Here is a 21818-nt window from a genome sequence, read left to right as displayed (position 1 = left end):
TACATATAATAACTGAATATTTTCAGCCCCAAGGCAAAAGAATTTCCGAAGATCTATAACTCTCTGCAGAAAGAAACTTCTTCACAGTTTCCAATTTATTCTAAGAACTCATCCCCGAGGTCTCGATTCCCTCACTGAAGGAACCAAGTCTATCGATGCACCTTGAGAGGCTGAAGGAAGATGTTAACTTCTGACTGAAGTGGGTTGATTCCGGCAAAAGACAAAAATGCCTTGTACTCACGTCTTCCTGCGCATACTGCTGGTTTCAAGGACTTGATTTGCAATTTGAAGTCTAAATTGTAAATCGATGGAAAAATAAAAACAAACTGCAGATGATGAAAATCTGAAACAGAAAATGCAAGGAACACTCAGCAGGTTAGGCAACATCTGTGGAGAGAAACAGATTCTACCTGTCCTGTTGCGTTTTTCCAGCATTTTCTGTCTGAGGTGTGGAAGTTATCCTCATTCCAGATTGACTGCCTAGAAAACTGTAAGAGCTGTTAGCCACTTTTAAGTTTCATGCATTATTGATCTTGGCTGCTTCCTTTATCTACTGTGATTGTAGTCACTACTTGGTCGTCAGCTCAAAGATGTCTATCTTCCAGAACTATATTCTGCAGCTCATTCAAGATTCTTTCTCATCTCACATCACTCTCTCTGAAAGATTTATTCTTAACTCAGCTAAAAATTCATGAGCCACTCCATCCAAAAGTTGCTTCTGATACCGAAACATTTGGTCAGCTTGGTCATCAACCTTTACTTCTCTGATACAGCTAATTGCTCTTCAGTGCTGTAACATGGACTTCACACAAGATGAGTTCCCAATAGAAACACCTATTTCTCCACACTCCTTGAAGCAGTTTCAAATGATAAGAATCAGGCAGTCATTGAGTTCAAAAGAACGATCCAACATCTGATAATAACAGATCCCCACAAGTTAGTGAAACTGGTCAAGTTTAATTAAGATGGAGAAAAAGAATACCAGATTGGTTCTAAGGATGAAGGATTTCAGTGAGAAGGATTAATGAAGGAATGCCAAGACTATTTTTGAAGCAAAGAATGCTAAAAGGAGCCCAGACGAGGGTGTACAAAATCACTGATTGATTTAAACAGGGCAAATAGACAGAAATAGTTTTCACAAGTGCATGGAGTTGTGGATCATGGGACACAAATTGAAAATGATCAGCAAAGATCCAGTCATTACAGAAGGTAACTTTTTATTTAAAATAAAAACTGAAAACAGTAGTGGCAACTTGGAATGCACTGCCTGAATTTAGATTTAACTACAGCTATCAAAAGGGACTTGGATAAATATTTGAAGGTGAGGATTCTGCAAGATTGTGGAGAAATAATGGGGGTATAAGACACACATTTGATGCTGATGCAGAATCATTAGGCTAAATAGTCAAATCACTCTCAGTTAGCTCCACTGAAATTAGTCATAGCACTCACGTTCAACAACAGATTCCTGGAAGGAAATACTATTCCAAGCTCCGTCATAGGAAGTGATTACCAGATGCACAGGAGGAAAAGATTCAAGAATGTTCTCAAATGCAACATTCCTGCTGACTCCTGGGAATCCCTGGCCCATGACCACTCAAAGAGGAGAATGAGCATTCAGGATGCCACTGAAAACCTTGAGGCAAAGTGTTGAGAACACAAAGAGGTCTTGAATAAATGATAGAATGAACACACCACCTCAAACTACCCATCCATCTCATCAAGGTCCTCCTATCCCATCCATTTCAGTGTGTAGGTCCCACCTCTGTCACATCAGAACCAGAGTGGAAACAGTTCATCCTCAATCCCCAAGGACCACTTAAGGTGGAGGTGGCTAAATGGCACCTTTCTGTGCAGAAATAATTCCATGTGTGAAAAACGCGTAGCAGATTGGAGATGTTTAAATCGACATGTCATTAACATCATTGCTATGTTTTATCTAAGGCTCATCAAAACAGCTAGATTTTTGAACAACACAAAATAACCAATATAAGTGTTGGTTTTAAAGCACACAATCCTTTTAAATCTTGACAACCATTTTGTATGCTGATCATAACATGACAATACCTAGTTGGAAAAAAAAGGTGGGTGATAACCCATTGCCCAAGCTGTCGCTGCCTGTTCAGTTTGTCAGCTGTGCTGGAAAATACTCGTGAGTAACACAGGTTGACTCAATACCTGAATTTTCCTGTCAAAAATTACAGTGCAAAAATTATTACTGAAAGGAATCAGGAGTCATCTGGAATTCACTGTATTAAACGGCGATAAAGGCAGATACCATCTCTACGTTAACAAAGAATTTGGAAATGCAGAGCCTTCAACCTGGTGGCAGAAGGTGGGATTTGCCTGGGTTGCATTTATTCGACCATTGCAGAGATGAGCCAAACATCTCCTATGTTGTAGATTTCTTATGATTCTCCTGACCTCAAACATCTAAAACATTCAACCTCCAGCTTATCCCCCAATTCAATTTGTTGAATTCTAAAATCAAATTAGTTATCATCTTCAAGAAAAATAGATGGGAGCCTGTGCCTGCTCACACTGGTTCACTTGGATCATGGTTGTCTCTTACAATTTTAATACAAGTGCAAACTGAGCTTGTGAAAATTCATTTACTTTGTTATAGCTACACAAAATTACACATATCAGGTCATGGTAGCATTTTGCTTTGAGCTTTCCCCACTGAATGAGAGAATACAGTCACCAACAGGTTCTCCCAAAAAAATTCCAGCTTGTGGCAAAGGCATACCAAGCTGGAGGAGCGGGTCCTCTTTAATTGGAAGAAGGTCTATCCAGGTGTCACCCTCACTGGAGTGGAGAATATCACGGGTAAATAAAAGGTACAACTTTTAAACTGGCCCTTCAGATCTCTCCTCCCTACATAACAACAAATGCTCTATGTAGGCTTCCATAACTTTTGTGCACTCCTCCAAATAATGCAATGCCTTCATTGTTACAACACTTTTCATCTGATCTTCATTACTACAGACCCACAGGAGATAATACCCACCTTCCCACCCACCCACTGCACCTTTTCAACCCACCCCCCTCCAAAACTAATACATTGATGGCACTGCATCACCTGACATCACCAACTCAGATACATTCATTGCGAGGGCAAGTGGGTTAGATTAAGAAAATAATTATTTCATACAGGAAGACACTTGGCAATAACAGGGCACAGTTATACTAGAGGGATAAGGAAGCTAGTTTGCCAAGGATAAATTTGCATATTAGTTCTGTTCTGGAGGGCTACAAAAAAAAAGGGAGGGGGGGGGGGGATTTTGGCACATTGTCCAGCCTGTGTTAGGATCTGCAAGAGACGTCAAAGAGCAAGTGGAGTTCCTGATCTAACTTTGCTCAAGAGTGTGTGGTCAGGAAGTGGTGGGCACCTCAAAGCCAACATGCCCATGGTCTAGCTGCTGATGTAGGCCACTGAGGCCAGACAAAATCTGATTTACTGGATTCTCAGTCTACTCCAAATAAAGCTTTGCTGCCACCAGGGAACAGACTAACCATCAGGCAGAAATAGACAAGTGCCACGCAAGACTAGATTGTTAGCAAATGGGGTCAGACGGTTGCTCTTCAGGGAGGAGGCTAGGTCTTCAGACCATGATGGTGCATTGCGATCTGGGTTACCCCATTGGATGCCCAGTACCTGGAGAGTAGCAGTGGCGTCCAGGAGCTAGAAAGCTAGGATTTCAGTACCTTTCTCTTCACACCAATTTGCTGGAAATTCCTCATATGCCTCATAGCTAGGTACCAAAAACTGCTTCTGCTCAGCCCAAAAATGTACACGTGCCAAGCAGGCTATGGGGAACTGGAGCTGACCTTCGTGGCCACATACAGTCTTGGCCACTTAGTGAGCAGACCTCTACCAGCAGTCACAGTGGAAATGGCCAGCAAAAGCAAAGGTAAAATGGTGAATAGATCAACGTGGCATTGTTGTTTACAGATTTTCTCTTACTGAGACGGTGCAAAAATTAACAATAATTAATCACAGATTTGGTAACACGTCAGGCCTCAGAAGGATGGAACTTTCCATTTCCCATTGGTGCTGCTAATTCTAAAGGAGTGACCAGTGCCAAGTCCTCAAGACCATATTGTAGAACAATAAAAGCCGCAGATCCCAAAGAGAGTCCAGTGGTTTGTCAACTTCATGACTTCTATTCTTTGCAGCAGCAAAGAATGATGCACTGCTGATCTGGTTTGGATTTTCCACTCTTCACTGATGCCAACAATGCGGATTTGCTGGAATCTAGAATAGACTCACAGGCTCATGCTTTGCTGTGTACTCTTGACAAGAGACTCCTGATGCTGCCCAATAGTTTATCCAGAGAACAGCTTATCTTTCTTTACATAGAACCATATTGGTATTGGTATGTTATTGTCACTGATACCAAGGTAGAGTGAAAAACTTGTCTTGCATGCCGTTCATACAGATCATTTCATTACACAGTGCATTGAGATAGTACAGGGTAAAAACAAGAACAGAATACAGAATAAAGTGTCACAGCTACAGTATGGGCCCTTCAGCCCATGATGTTGTGCCAAACTATATAAACACCTCCTCCATGATCAATCTAACCCTTCCCTCTTGCACAGCCCATCACTCTCCATTTTTCTTCCTTCCATGTGCCTAAGAGCCTTTTAAATATCCCTATTGTATCAGCCTCTACAACCACACCCGGCAGTGCATTCCTGGCACCCACCACTCTGTGTAAAGAACCTACCTCTGGCATCTCCCCTGAACATTCCTCCTCTTACCTTAAATGGATGTCCTCTGGCACTTGCTATTACTGTCCTGGGGAAAGGTACTGGCTGTCCACTCTATCTATGCCCCTCGTAATCTTACACACCTATCAAGTTGCCTCTTCTCTTGCATTGTTTCAAAGAGAAAATCACAAGTTCGCTCAACCTTTCCTCATAAGATATGTTCTCCAATCCAGGCAGCATTCTGGTAAATCTCCTCTGCACCCTCTCTAAAGCTTCCAAATCCTTCCTACATCTGCCCACATTTTCCACCTTCTTTGCCTGATCGTCCTCCTCTGAAAGGCTCCAGGCAAAGGCCAAAGCTAAGGCCTTCTGGTGGTGAGACATCAATGACACATACAAGCATTTCTGGAGAGTATTGTAGGGCGTCCTTGAGGACACTGAAGGCATTCTACACTAGGTTGTCTCTCAGCAGCTAACCACAAACAGCAGTCAGAAGCCAATAAAAGGAAGGAGGGAATAGCTCATCACCCAAGAGTCAACCCACCATTTGGTGAAATGGTTGAACTATAATAGAGCACTGGAGGCTACCAGAGAATGTAAGAATGCAAACTCCCTGGAAACTAATAATATTTTTCTCATAGTCACAAATGATTTGGAAGTTTTCAATGAGTTAGCCCTTGTGATTCATGTAGAGTTCCAGGTTCTCAAGGGTGTCTGAAGTACCTCAGCAATGCAGTCTATCATCATTGAACCTTCACAGTCTGCAATCCTGACAAATCTACGCAGCTGCTCAGATTGATCATCTCCTTTCCCTTGAGGAGGGACAAATAATCTTCCCAATGCTGCGGTGCAGAGCAAACAGGAATAATTGGCTTAGTTCAGCTGTGGTCAGTTGAGATGATCCACAAGACACAGTATGTTCATGATAAAATTCACCTTTACATCTATAGACAGAACAGTCCAGGCACAGATGTTTGGTGTAGTTCTCTGCAAAAGGTCATACATCTGTTGTCAGAGATTTTGGAAATGGTAGCTTTTTGAAATGTTGCCCCAGGAGAGTTGGAGTAAGGAGCATAGAGTCAGAGACATACAGCATTGAAACAGGCCCTTTGTCCATTTACATTAATTCTTACCTTAAAAATTCTCTTCACATTCTCAACAACTTCCCCAGATTCTGCTACTCACTTACACACCAGGGGCACTTTACAGTGGCCAATTAACCTACCAACCTGCACGGTTTTGGGATGAAACCAAAGCACCCAGAGGAAACCCACACGGTCACAGGGAGAATGTGCAAATTCCACACAGACAGCATAGGAGGTCAGGACTGAATCCAGGTCTCTAGTACTGTGAGGCAGCAGCTCCACGAGCTGTACCACTGTCTGCCTTGCCTCCCACACCAGTCCTGTAGTTCCACTTCATTCAGCACAGCATCAGAACCACCACTACTGAACAACATTAAGGAGATAAAAGCAGGAAAAATTATGTATTTTACTCAAATGTGCCAGAGACAGTTTGTTGCTGTCCCAGACTGCATTTAAAACTCATTGCAGCATATTACACTAGTGCAAAAAAAGACAGCAGTTCTTTAAAATTTCTGTGGTGCAATGAACAGAGTGGTATGAAAACTGTTCCCTCAAAACATTGAGCAAAAAACACAACCGAATATTCAAAAAGAGCATTGGACAAATAATTATTTCTTTCCATGTGCTTTTTAAGATTTAAGATTTTTAAGTACACTTTTGCTTTTCAAGCATGGAAATACCAGGTTGAGTTCTGTGATTGAAGTAATTGCATAAACAAACTAGGATTTCCTTCGTTAAATGAGAAATACAATTACGTCGTGATTAAAAATTGCTGGGCAACGCAAGTTAATTTTCAGGTAATCGGCATTCAGCCTGTTTAGATCTAGTCAGGAGTCTGATGCAATTCTCATATTTGTCTGAATGGTGCTTTTGCAGTCAACAACAGAAGCTCAAAAACCATCATGACAAAGCAATCCATTTAATCAGTGGCCATGCACTGATTTCTCAACATTATCAGCAAATTATTGCAACAATACTAACCCCACATCCCACTCCCCCAACACTTGCACCATCTACAGTGGAGGGACAAGAAGACAGTGGAAATACTCTCCAAGTTCCTCTGTATATCACAGACCATCTGACATAGATGTATATCAATGTAGCAAGAATAAGATCCTGGGAATTCCTACCTAACACTATTGTGAGAGCACCATCAGTGCAAGGATTACAGTGGGTCATGGAAAAGGACTTTGGTTTCAAGAGGCAAGTACAGATCAACAAAAAGAATGATTTAGCTTTCCATTTCACTCAAATACAGGGGCATAAAATGTCAGTAAAAGCTGATGATACATCTATTATTCACAGGTATTTACAGAATACAGAACATGCTTCTGATCCACTTCAGGAAGATGGTTCAGACATCCTGTCAACACAAGCTTGACAACATCAAGGACAAAGCAGCCCACTTATTTGGTACTCTATACACCACCAGAAACATTCTTTCCCAACTCCATTGTCACACAATAGCTACAGTATCACAGAGTGATACAGCATGGAAACAGGCCATTCAGCCCACCATGTCCATGCTGACCAGAAGGCACCCATCCATATTAATCCTATCTTCCAGCACTTGGCCTATAGCCTTCTATGCTTAGGAAAACAGTGTGTACCACCTATGATATGCTCTGCAACTACTAACCCAAGCCATTCTGACAGCACCTCTCAAGTCACAACCTTGACTACCAAAAAGGATCAGGGCAGCAAATGATTGGGAATACCGCCACTTACACATTCTCTCAGAGTCACGCATCATCCTGGCTTGGAAATACATCATCTGTACTTCATCGTCACTGGGTCCAAATTTTGGAACTCCCAACTACCGTGGGAGCACCTTCACGGAAGGATTGCAGTGGTTCAAGGGCACACCAGCACCTTCTGAAATACAATGTGCTGCTCTTGCCAGCTATGCACAGATCCAAAGAAATGAAAATTTGTCATAAAATGGACTTTTAATAAGGATGACATTGATAAAATAAATGGGCTGCAACAGTGCACCAACTTGGAGATGTGATTCTGTGCAAAATGAGCCAGATATACCAACAAGACTGTGGAAAGACACAGACAAATTATGACATTCACGTGGCTTACAACGGTGACCTTTGGCTCCGTCTGTTCATTTTGCAAAGTCCCAATTAAACAACTTCTGTTTGCTCTTACATCACTCTCTCAATTAAGGTCACTATTTTTGAACTTTGACTGCCTGGTGGTTTGGAAAATTTTCGTTCTCCATTGGTACAAAAATTCTAAACTATGCTCATAGTGGATGGCATGTCAGGGTTGTTTATTTGAATTTTGTCTTCAAGATCCAAAGAATAAAAATGTTTGGGATTGCTTGGATATTGTGTCTGGTTAAGTCATACAAAAATTAAGTCTAGTAATGTTCTCTGTGAAATTAAATAAAGGAGTAAATCCAATGCATTCAAAATACTTGGAAATGAGAATCTGGAATTTCATTGGGAGTCAAATTGAACCAGCACTCGGGTTTTTCCACACAAACTCCAATGTTGACAAGATTAAAAGCACAAATGATCAGAAACCGAAAGAGTTCAGATTTTGGCCAATAAGGTACTGCAGAGCAAAAAGATTGAATAAACCTAATGAATAACAAGGCATTATCTGAATGCCTCGATCAAATTACTTTTGGAAACAAAGCTTGTGTTGTTTGGAACCAGGATCTGAACTTCTGATTTACATTAAAGCTGTGAAACTATTGTTTGCATTATTGCTTTCCCCCCCCCCCCCCCCCCCCCCCAAGAATATATAGTCCTGTCTGGATGCAGGACAGGAATTTATTCTGTGCCAGTGTTAGTGTTCACAGTTTGCCTGAAGGCCAATTGCCATGTGCATTCCAAGTCCATCATGGAGGGAGAATGTTCACACAAGCTTGTTTATGACTCTGACATCTTTTACTACTGATTTAACTTGCCCTGTAAATACTGCAAGCTCTTAAAAGAGAAACAGTCTTCATAAAAAAGAAAATCCTTGTGTGAGAATGGAGTAAAACCACATAATGGTATGCATTTTTCTTCAAAACTATGAAACACCAAAGAGATGGAGTACTGCTGAGGAAGAAATTTTATACAATTTAAACTCCCATCTTGTCAACATTAGCAAAAGGAAAGTACACCTCACACCAGGGATGCCCAAATTTGTTTTCTTGGATCAGTGAAGCGAGACAGATATTTACCACAACGTCTAAGCCCAACACAATTAAAGTCAATGTGCCTGTTGATCTGTAATAGTGGTTGATACCTACAGTACTTTGAGTTTATTTACAGTTCAACCATTTAGATGAAGCAACAAAACACGAAATACTTTTTCCATATTCTATGCATTACAGAGCAATAAATACAAAGAATTTAAGGGGATACTTACAGGACTGCAAAAAAAAATATAGAAACAGGTCTGAATAGATGGATTTTTCAAATAGTCATCAGGCAGGCATGATAGATTCTCTTCCTGTATTGTACAATTCTTTGATCAGTACAAATAGGAGTGGGTTGGCAAAGTAGTCTGGGTTCCCAGAGCTGGGTCACTGCGGCTGGGTCCGAGTTCTCCAGTTTTATAATGCACTGCATTTATGACAAACTAATTGTCAACAGCTTTGACCAGGATTAAAAACTTTTGGAAGAAATGGATCCTCAAGAATTTAAATTTGTTTGTGGATCAACATTTGCACCATTGGGGTAGATACGTGCAACAAATTTACAGTGTATCACAATCCTCGGACGTGACACGATCGTGTTTCGACACGCTCATGTCTGGTCAAGCTTAATCCATCCACAAGTCCCCGAGGCCATCTTCATAATTTATAGTGGCAGAGTAAACTGTCAACGAGGGGGCTTCACTTCACAATTAGGTGACCCAGTTTACTGCATTTGTGCAAAATGCTCACAACCTTTTGTTTATTCAAGGCCACCTAATTGAATATTAAAAAAGTGTTTCAGCTTTTTCTGATGGATTTCAACCAGAAAGAACTTGCTGGAACAGTAAAATTAAAGACCTAGGTCACAGAAGGAATCATTCTGCTAGAGGCAAACTATGCCCTCCAAGATACAAGGGCAAAGACAGTTTTGTTTCACTAGTAAAGCAGAAGCAGAAATTGTGTAGACCATGCGAGCATCATCCATTTAGCACCAAGTAATCCAAAGCATTGAAAAGAATAACATTAGAAGCAGTTTTTGACCAGCCTATGGTGGGCCTTTAGAGTAAGATGAAAGGATTCTCAATTTATACAGACTCTGTATAAAACCAACAATAGCTCTGTTATTCTTTGGGAAACTGTCACAATCATAGTGCTGGCTTGCAAAATAATGCAAGGCTAAAATATCTGAGGGCATGATCTTGCCAGTTACATTGGGAAAGCACCTGTGCAATGCCCTCCAGTACCAAATCTGCCAGAGCATCCTCGTCACTTCTGAACATGCTGTATTCAGCTTTTTTTAAATTACTCATCCTCTGAACGAGAAGCCAGCTGTGACTCAGTTGTACGCTCTGAAGCACCGAGTTAGGAAGTCAGGAACTCAAGACCGATTCTGGAAATTAGGGCCCCACGCCATGCATAACAAAGAGAGTGCTGCACTGTCAAAGATGGAGTCTTTCAAATGATAATGTTAAGATTAAAGAACAGGCTTCAATATTTTAATAAGGTACATTATAGTCTTCTGAACACAGTTAAACAATTTAAGAAAGTGAGCATTTCCTGCATCTTAATCATATTTCTAGCACTCATTTCTTAATTAATTCTTAATTTCACATTTACTCCTTATCATCCTGTCTGTCATTTTTTGCTTCTGCCTATCAACTCTTCCCAAACTTGCATTTTGTTTTCTTCTCCCTTCACTCTTTTCTCAACATCATTAAACATTTTAATCTCCAACTATTCCCCCTTTTAACGAACGGCCAACAGACCAAAGCATTAATTCCATTTTTGTCCCCTCAGACGTTACTACACTTCTCGACCATCTTCAGCAGAGTGTTCTGTGATTTATTTCAGATTTCCAGCATCCACTGTGTTTTTGCTTGCAAGTTCAACCACAGGTCTTGTCCTAATTGTTGGGTGAACATAAAAGATCCCATACACAATTTCAAAGCTGCACAGAGAGTTATCCTCGGTAACAAGGCCAACATATGCCAGTATTTGACATCACCAAAACTGGTCCTGATTATACACCTTTGAAAATTCATTTGCTTAAATTGGTTGCTGTTTATTACAAACTCTACACAGACAGTACCTGAGGTCAGGATTGAATCCAGGTCTCTGGCGCTCTATGGCAGCAGCTGTACTAGCTGCGCCAGTGTGCCGCCTCAGTTCTTACGATGGGAGGATACCCAAATGTACAGTCATGACTGTTTGCGCCCACTCACTCAACACGCTCAAATAACAGTGAAGCCTCTCTGCATCTTTCTTGGCTCACACTCCTACCCAGTTTTGTTTTGTCTGCAAAGCTGGAGAGATTACATTTGTCCATTATCTAAAATCATTCATTTACATTGTGAGTAGTTGAAGTCCAAGCACTGTAGCCCACTTGTCACTGCCTGCCTTTCTGAAAAGGACCCATTTATTCCTACTCTTAGTTTCTTGTCTACCAATCAGTTCTCTATTCATGTCAATACATTACCCCAATCCCATGTCTTAATTGTACACACTAAGCTTTCATACGAGACCTTGGACTTTCCGATGATTTTCAAGACCTGATCACTTGCTTCTCCCCCACCCATTCTATTAGCTACATTCTCAAAAAATTCCACTAAATTTGTTAAATGTTTATTCCCTTTCCTTGCTGATCCATGCTGATTTCCAAATGCTTTGCTATTACATCTTTAAATAATGGATCCTAGCATTTTACGCCAATACCAATAACCATCTAAGAGGTATACAATTGCCTGTTTTCACTCACTTTTGTTTTTAAATAGCAGGATTACATTAGGTATCCTCCCATCATAAGAACTGAGGCGGCACACTGGCACAGCTAGTACAGCTGCTGCCATAGAGCGCCAGAGGCCTGGATTCAATCCTGACCTCAGGTACTGTCTGTGCAGAGTTTGCATGTTCTTTCTGTGACCATGTGGGTTTCTTCCGGTTTCCTCCCACATCCCAATGATGAGAAGGTTGGTAGGTTAATTGGCCACTGGAAATTGCCTCTAGCATGTAGGTATATGATAGGATCTGGAGGAAATTGATGAGGATATGGGACATATAAAGAGATAGGATTAATGTAGGATCAGTATCAATGGGTGGTTGATGTTCAGCACAGACTCTGTGGGCTGAAGGAACTGTTCCTGTGCTGAATAATTATGACTGATCCAGTGTCCAAAGGATTTTGGAAAATGATCACCAGGGCATCCACTATTTCTATGGCTCTTCCTTAAATACTCAAGGATGCAGACTATTGAGCCCTGGGAATTTAATCTGACTTCAGTCCTACCAATTTCTACAATTTTTGTTTCTATGTACATTTTCACATCCTGCATCCCTGTATGGTTCGGGTCCCCTACCATTGTAGTTTAAACTCTTCCTAACAGCAATAGCAAATACTCCAAAAGGAGGTTGGTCCTGCTTCTGATGAAGCCCATCCAGTAGGTACCAATCCCACCTCACCCACATGCAATTCCAACATCTGAAGGATTTGGATCCCGCCACTTCACACCATTTGTCTAGGACATATACATCTGATATATCCTGTTATTTCCATTTGGACGTCATTAAATTATCAAAATCAAGGGACCAAGTATTGAATCTGTGGAACCCCACTGATAACAGCCTTCCACCCACTAAAAAGCACACATAACAATGACCCTTTGTTTCCTACCACTGAGTCCACTTAGGATCAAATTTGCTATTCTTCCTTGGAACACATGGGGTTTTACATTTTTGATGAGCCTGCCATGTAACCTTATCAAAAGCCTTGTGCTGGAGGGGGTGCAGAGGAGATTCACCAGTTTGCCAGGATGTTGCCTGGATTGGAAGATTATTGACATATTGGATAGGCTGGCCTTGTTTTCCTGGCGGGAAGGAGGCTGAGGGGTGACCTGGTAGATGTGTGTAAGATTATGAGAGGCAGAGAGATATGTAGGATTATGAGAGGTAGGTAGATAGTCTGAATATTTATCCTATGGTAATGGTACCGATACTAAAAACAAGTGGGCATACGTTTAAGACGAGAGGAAGGAGTTTTTAAAGGGGATCTGAGGGGTAATTTCTTTTTTAAAAACACAGACAATGGTTGATATCTGGAATGCATTATCAGAGGAGGTGATGGAATCAGGTACAATTGCACTTTTTAAGAGGCATTTAGACAGTCTCTTAAATAGGCGAAGTAGAGAAGGATATGGTTTTTTTTAATGAGGGCAAATAGATTTTGTGTAGATGTGTAAAAAGGTTAGCATGGACATGGTGGGCCAAAGGGCCTGTTTCTGTGCTGTATGACTCCACAATAATCCATGTAGGTTACATCAATGCAGTGCCCTTATCAGCCCTTCCTGAAACCTCCTTAAAAAAGTTAGTCATGTTAGTGAGTGGTCTCTCTGTGCTGTCTGCACTTCACTGATCAGTGACTTTTTAACTGAAAGGTCTTATACAGTGCTTCAGAATGAATACAATGCTAAATGACCTCAGCTAGAACATACAGCAGTGCAGCAAAGGAAAAGGCCTCTCGGTCCATGATATCTGTGCCAACCATGATGCCAATTTAAATGACATGTTCATGCGCTTGTCTAGATGCTTCTTAAACACTGCTGTTACGCCTGCTTCCACCACTTCCCCTGGCAACAGGTTCCAGGCGTTGCCACATAAATTTCCTTTAAACTTTCCCCCTCTCACCTTAAAGCAATGAGGAACTTTGGGTTTCTGTTCTCTATCAATGACCACTGTCTCTGTTAAAAGTGGAAGTGTAAAAAGTCCCAAAGAAGATAGGATCAAGTTTGGCTGATGTCTCACCACCTGCCCCTTATGTTGAATCACTTGATTAAACCGGAAAGGTACAAAAAAAGATTAAGGGAATGTTACTGGGATTGGAGGGCTTGAGTTACAAGGAGAACGGGACAGGCTCAGAACTTTTTCCCCTGGACCATAGGAGGCTGAGGGGTGACCTTACAAGAGGCTTATAAAATCAAGAGGCTTATAAAATCAAGAGGGGCAGAGATGAGGTGAATAGATACAGTCTTTTCCCCTAGGGTAGAAGAGTCCAAAATTAGAGGGCCTAGGTTCAAAGTGAGAGGTGAAAGGATTTAAAAAGGGATCCAAGGGGCTAGTTATTCACACAAGAGGGTAGCGGGTACATGGAACAAGTTGCCAGAAAAATAGTAGAGGCGGGTGGAATTATGACATTTAAAAGACATTTGGAGAGGTACATGGATAGAAAAGGTTTTGAGGGATAAACAAATTGCGCTGAAAGACCCATTTTCCGTGCTGTAAAGCTTTATGACTCCATGACTATGACATGTCTTGGTTACTCATGATGAATGCATTTGGATGGATGGTTTGATAGGCAAAAGATGATTTGATAACTCTCAGGTTTGAGCATGCACAAAAAAAAACAATTTTCTGGGAAAGAAATAATGAGCAGATGTGAAAAAAGAACCAGTGGTGAAATGAGAGGTATTAATTTTAAGTTGGGTGTTGTGATCTGGAACACATTAGCTGAAAGGGCAATGGAAGCACGTTCAAAAAGAATTGAGGTAAATACTGGAAAAGAAAAATACGAGGAACTGTGAGAAAGGAGGGGAATGGAATTATTTGGATAGCTCATCCTAAGAGCTGCAACTACTATGTTCTACTTTCAATCCCTACTTTGGAAAGGAGAAAGGAGGGTTTGTGTGACAGTCTGCAATTGTAGTTCATATCTTTTCAGATCAATAACCGGTTTCTTTTTGCAAAATTTGAAAGCTGATTTCCCCCTCCTCCTGTCCCAAACTTGCCCATTTCAGATATATTTTGTGGCGAAAACAAATGAGAGAAAAAATTAGTAGGGAATAAAGTGAAACCGACAAACTATTGCTCAACACAAGGCAACCAACACCAGCACAGTTAGGCAAAGTCGAGTTTATTGTCATATGCACATGCATAGGTGGATTAGGTTTTGCTGGTTGGTTCAAGAACCAAATGGTTGAAGGGAAGTAGCTGTTCTTAAATCTGGTAGTGTGGGACTTTAGGCTTCTATACCTCCTGCCTGATGGTAGCTGCCTACCTTGCAGGTAACTACCTACAAGTTAGCCGAATGGCTCACAGACCATTTATATGGGCTCATTGTCAGACTGTCAAGTTTTATGTTATTTTGATAATAAGATTTTGTGTTCAGCCGTCACACGATACTTGTGCATCTAATTTCCACAAGTAGGATGGGTTCAACAAGAAAATTGAATCAGAGAATGGCCAACTCTGAGGCACAAGAAATATAGTTCACCAATAATGATTTGTATCAGTTCCAGAATAGTGGTTGAAATTATGCCCTTTTATTTTCTAATGGCAAGACTAGTATTTAATACCCATTCCCTTTTCACCCTTGAAAAAGTGGTGGTGAACCACCTTCTGAAATGCCGTCAACCAAGTGGTGAAAGTCTCAATGTGGTCTGTTGTAATTGAGAGGGTTATTGGACTGTTCAAAGGTGGTAGAGTCAATCACATTGTTGTGGCTCTAGAGTTACATATAGACCACAAAGAGAAAGGACATCAGTGAACCAGCTGGGTTTTTAAATTACAGTTCAGTAGTTTCATGACTGCTGTTTCTGGTGCTTGGTTTTAAAAAAAAAATTCCATGTTGCTTAACAGAATTTAAAATTCTCCTATTCCAGCTGGGATTTGAACGCGCCTCTCTGGTGAGTACTGCCCTCTGGATTACTTGTCCCTATATTTAATCATTTTACCACATGTTCACTTTTATGGCTACAGAATTAGCCAGCAGAGAAACAGTTTGCAACTTTCTTTAGAGCTCAGTACAACTGGGCATGCCAGAGCATATGCATGTGGCACACTATGCACCAGAAAACCACAGAGCTTTGGAAGAAGTTGCAGTGACATTGTGGTATATCTAACAGCTGAAGCGAGTGGGGCTGTAATATCAACAAACACATCATTGGTCAGTGGTTACCTTGAGGAGCTACTGGATTTGCTATTATTTATGTGGAAAGTATTTTGCAGAGGATGCATCTCAAATCATTTATAGAACAAGTGAAGAGACTGAAGGCTTGGCTGGGAACTGGCTTTGAGGAAGATTATAAATTGAAGGGGTAGTGGAAGAGTTGCACATCCAGAATACTGGGCTGAAATGGCTGGCTACACCGTCACATAAAAGTGCACAGAGCTGCTGGTGCACTTGCCTACTCCCTGAACTTCAAAGTAATTTGTTATCTGTGAAGTACACTGGGACTGCTTCACAGAGAAGCAATAAATCACAGTAATAAATATGTTTTTGCTTTCTTAGTTTCCTATGTTTTTACAACAGTAACAAAGGCTTTCATATTTCAAGACATAATACTTACCCATCAGTATAGTCATTAGGATTTCAGAAAACCAGAATGGTGACCGAAATCTTTCCACAATGATCATTTAAACTCGAACAAAAATGTGTAGTACAAATATCATCCTTGTCTTCCCCAATAAGTTGTGTTTGGAGAAGGAATTTGAGCTAAATCACAGCAGACTCACTGGTGGTGGCTGTACTGCACCCGTTTGATGTGATGTCTTAAAGCAGCAAACAACAAGCACTCTGCATTAGTTAATGTCAGCTCCTGTACAATTTAGTCTATCACATTCAGTGCACCAGCATTAAACCCTCTTTCCAAGTGAAGGATGTTGAACAATTTTCCAATCATCATTTTCTTTAGTGTAATTTCTGTCATATAAGGAAGTAAGAAGGAGGAGGAGACAGTGTCCCTGGTGTTCCTGCTCAGGATCAAGAGATCATTGAGGTGTGCACATAATAAATGGACAGGAAATCATTATGGCACAGGAGGCCACTTGGCCCAGCAAGCCAGCTGTGGCTTTCCGCAAGAGCAACTCAGTTTGTCCCCATCCTCAGTTCTATCCTTGCAATTTCTTTCCTTGAAGTGTTAGAAAAGCACGATCAATTCTGCTTCCACCACCCTTTCAGGCAGCAAATTCACAAATGTAACACTCATTCCAAGAAAAAGTTCTTATTACATTTGATATATATTTTTTTTAAACCAATCACATGGGTGTTTTCTGGTTCTTGACCATTCTGCCAATGGAAATAGTTTCTCTTTATCCACTGATAAGACCCTGCATGATTTTGGACACCTTGTGCTCCTTCAACCTTCTGTTCAGAGAACAATCCCAGCTTCTCTAGTTTATTCACAGAATAAAAGCTGCTGGATTTTGGCAGACGGTCCAAGACTTTACATCTCCAAGTCTTCAGGCCGCCAAGAATGCAACAGGTGTTAGTAACAGATGACCATAAAACTCTCTCGACCTAATTAATCCTACCTGCTAATCTTTCCTCACTTTGCTGCTGTCTTCAGTTTTCCACTTGGAAAGGTGGCACCACAGTGCTGCAGGCAGTTTATCCTAACACTACTTCAGGGCACGTGGCACAACACTTCAGCTTATTCCACTCCCTGAAATTGACACCATTTCAAGTTCTGGACTTTCAGTAGCAAGACAACACTTAGTAAAAACAGAGTCATACAGCAAAGTAATGGGCCCTTTGGCCCAGCATCAAGCACTATTTGCATGAATTATATTTAAAAAAAAGTTCTTCCCATATTTCCATCAACTCCCCCAAGATTTTACCACTCAGTTGCACACAAGGGACAATTTACAGTGGCCAATTAATCTCCCAACCTTTGTGTCTTTGGGACATGGAAGAACTTGAAGCACCTGGGGGAAACTCTGCAGTCAGAGGAAGAACATGGCGTCTCCATACAGATAGCAGCCAAATCTGGGATTGAACCCAGGTTTCAATGTCTACCAACTTCACCACTGTGCTGGCCTTTGAGTAGGAATGCCCTTGGCGAGTGCTGAAATCCAGCTTTTCCAACTGAGATGAGGATCATGGGGGTGAGCAATAGCAATTTAATTTGTGCCAGGCCCATTATATAGCAAAACATCCCTAGATGCTTCACAGGAATGATATCAAAGATCCAAGTCATAAGGACATATTAATGCAGATCTTAAACAAGTAAGTAGAATTGAGGAAGCACTTTGGAGGAGGAGTGAAGAGGAGAAGCCGAGATGTTTAGAGAAGGAGTACATGTAAATTTGGCAGCTGTAGACTACAACTGCAGATGATCAAGAGGCCGGAAGTAGAGGGGTGCAGATATATGACATTTATGGAGTATGTTCGGGATAGGATTCCTGGGCTCATCCCTCCCCAACTCTCAGAAACTCAGGTAGCATTGTTCATTCACTACCACAGCCCCTCTTCCCCATCCAGCCCCACAATTCAAATGCTTGCGCCCTCACACTGCCTGCACTTCCTCCAGCTGCAGGGAAGCATAACCTCCTGATCCAAATGCTGGTTCACCCTTCTCTACACACTGCTAAGTGCTGGTCCCTGCTGTGAGTGGCACAGATTTAAATTACTTAAGCACTTTAACACTATTAATAATTAAAATGTTTTTTTTAAAAACTCAAAATGCATTAGTAATTTGGAGCCATTCCACTCATAGCTGAAATCGGCTTTTAGCGGTGCATGTTAGGTAAATATTCCCAATAGTTTTCCCTTCAAAAAATGCCTGTAGTATTTAACTCTATTTTCCTCAGCTGAACTGAAAATAGGTTTTGGTAACAGGATTTTAAAAGATTTTAAATCTTCCACAGCAATGAACTCCCTTGTCATCTAACCCATTTAAATACTATTCCTTTTGCTCCCAACCAAATTTTGATTCCTCTTAACAAATGTGCTTCTACACTTTCAACTAACCTTAGGGTTAGGGGTGGGGAGGTGTGGAGGGATTGGTAAGAAAGCAGGACTTAATTGTGGCTGGAAGAAACTTGGTGTGGGGAGGGCTTTGAGAAGAATGGGGGTGGGGGGGGTCACAATCAGGTGGTCAGTGAAGTGGGGCAACACACAAAATGCTGGAGGAACTCAGCGGGTCAGGCAACATTGATGGAAGGAAATTAAGAGTCAACACTTTGGGCTGAGACCTTTCATCAGGACTGGAAGGAGGGCAGAAGACAGAATAAAAGGGTGGGGGGGAGGGGGAGGAGCACGAGCTGGCAGGTGATAGGTGAATCCAGGTGAGGGGGGGGGAAGGTAGGCAGGTGGGGGGAGTGGGAATGATGTGAGAAGCTGGGAGGTGATAGGTGGAAGAGGCAAAGGGCTGAACGAGATGGAATCTGATAGGAGAGGACAGTAGACCATGGAATAAAGGGAAGGAGGTGGGGAACCAGAGGGAGGAAAAAGTGTGGGTGACGGGCAGGTCGTGAGGGTGAGGGAGGGGAAAGAGAAGGGATAATGGGGCGAGAAGGATAAAATAAAAAAAAGGGGGGGAGAGAGATTGGAGACTACCAAAATGGAATACGAGGTGATGTTCCTCTAATCTGCATTTAGCCTCAACAATAGAGGAGGCCAGACATCCTGGGTGTTACGGTTAGTGGAGCACGTATGAAAAGGAGGGGGGAGGCCCCTCCTCCTCCCATCACAAAGATGAACAACAAGTATGAGACTTATTTTAGTAGGGTCCCAATCCAAAGTCGTACTGAAAACAGCTTGTCATCCTGGGAATGTACAACAATGACGGCTCTTCAGACTTGGTTGACCTTATCCTGCAATGCCTCTTAAGGGCATTACACAGTTATGACATCATCCTTTTGTGACTAAAATGGAAGTTGTGTCAGGCACACAGGTTTAATTGTGACCAACTTTCTCCATTTTGTGGTGAAGTCATACATTACCCTTCATTTCCCATCACCTATCTCCAGCACCATAGTTAACTTATTTGTTGCTGCATTCTTTTCTACATCTCCTTCCTCATTTTATCTCAAAGCTGAACATCTTTGCTTGATCTGTCACTGATCTCACATTTAAACTTAATTCTTAAACTTCAGTGCAACTCAAAAACCTTCAGTGCAAATCTTTCACTTAAAACATTGTGAAACAAAATGCATGACACAATACTTCTCCTCCAGGCTGTGTGCAAAAGGAATAAGCAGGCATTATAGTTTATGGATCCAATTCATACTCAATTCGCCAATGAAACCAGCTGGTGAAAAATTAGTCCAGCAACAAGTAGTGAAGTTCATGGCTAATGTTCGAAAGTTCACAATAATACTCATATCACATAAATATGACAATATTTGTGCAGGGACAAAGAAAGGAATCCATCGTTAATGACCTTTTTCCGATTTCATAATGCACCATTAGAAATGTTCTCAACTTTGTGCAATGAATACATCTGTTACCATCATAACACCAAGCAGAATATGCGAATACAGGCACTTCTGATTTTAACACCAGGAATGAAGATCGAGTGGGGGTTCTCCCGAGTATTCAGCAATTTGTGTCACAGGATCCACTCAGTTGATCCCATTAACCCGACTCAACATTTTCTGTGCTTACTCTCTTCATCAGTCACCAATTATTCTTGCCTCAGACAATATCCCCCTTCCATTTCTCCACACTTGTCAATGTGGCTAAAATTCCTCTGCCACCTCCACTGAGCAGCAATCTTAAATCGCTAACAGGAGCGTGAAATGCTCAGTGTTACTAGCAATAATTTCACGCTGCAAACGACCTTCCCCTTCACACTGGAATAGAAACCATGGTCCGGTTAAAATCATCAGATGGGGATAGCTGGCCTGATCAATCTCTGTGAAATTCATCATCTTCCATAATTTCTCCTTCCAGAATGTCCTTCCCTCCTTCCTTTCTCTCTTCTATCGTTCTTCTCTGATAGCTGACTCATCCTTTTATCTCTCCATATCCTTGTTCCCTTCTCCTCTGATGCCGTAATTATCCTCTCTTTCACTTAACCTCTCCTTCCACTCCCTTCCCAATCCATGACCCTTTCTAAATACTACCTCTGTTCTCTACTTTCCTACTTACTTCCTCCCCCTATCCTGGTTTTAACTATATCCCCTCCCAACAACTCTGTCGGACTTGAACACTTTATCAAACTGAAAGAAAAACCAGTGTATTGGAAAAGCAAATGTTAAACTTGCACATAGGATTGGAGCATAACATACACTTCCTATAAATGGAAAATATACTTAAACTCAAAATCTTGGCATATGATGGTATAGCAAAGGGATTTTACCAGCCAATCCTCAACGCCCTGACAACTGAGTGGCATGCTAGATATCTTCACAGGGTCAATCATGTAGCATGGAGTTTGAGGATTATATTGGCTGAGTTTACTAGTAGAGGCAAATCCCTTTCCATGAAGGATATTAGTGAACTAGACAGGTTTCTACAATAATCCAGCAGCTTTCATGAATATTTTACTTCTGGTGTCAGCCCACATTTCTGATGATTTATTAAATCCAATTTTACAACTTGCTGTGGTTGGATAAATTTTAAGTCTCTGGTTCAGGAAAAGAAAGAACTTGCATTGATATAGACTTTAATGATCCAAGGATAACCCAAATCACTTCACAGGCAATGAAATATTTTTGAAGTGCAGCCTCTTGTCACTCAGAAGAATCCTGCAGCTAATCTGCACACAGCACTTCAGGCAGTCCCTCAGCAGAGAGGATAACATGCTTCCACTCTGGTTTTGCACATTCAGAGGTAACAAATGAAGCCAATGTGGAATGTAAGAAGCTGCAGAGAGTAGTGGACTCTGCCCAATTTATCATGGGCACATCCCTCTCCACCATCCGAGAATCTACAGGAGGCGCTGCCTCAAGAAGGCAACATTCGTCATCAAAGATCCCCACCATCCAGGCCATGCCATCTTCTCGCAGCTACCATCAGGCAGGAGGTACAGAAGCCTGAAGTTTCATACCACTAGGTTCAAGAACAGCCACATTTGGTTCTTGAACCAACCGGCACAACCCTAATCACTACAGTTTAGCAACACTAAGATCACTTTGCTCATCTTGCACTAAAATGGATG

The 21818-nt window shown here is 41.5% G+C and overlaps 1 protein-coding gene across 2 annotated transcripts in view; it reads right to left on the bottom strand.

Moving 5' to 3' along the window:
* The window catches only part of tango2 (transport and golgi organization 2 homolog (Drosophila)), a 119256-nt gene that overhangs the window by 81640 nt on the left and 15798 nt on the right, over positions 1-21818 (bottom strand). The gene's annotated exons all lie outside the window — the stretch shown is intronic.

Source organism: Pristis pectinata, chromosome 17 (genome assembly GCF_009764475.1).
Source record: "Pristis pectinata isolate sPriPec2 chromosome 17, sPriPec2.1.pri, whole genome shotgun sequence".
Taxonomy (NCBI): domain Eukaryota; kingdom Metazoa; phylum Chordata; class Chondrichthyes; order Rhinopristiformes; family Pristidae; genus Pristis; species Pristis pectinata.
The sequence above is the reverse complement of the archived record's forward strand: the minus strand, read 5'-3'. Positions and strand labels throughout refer to the sequence as shown.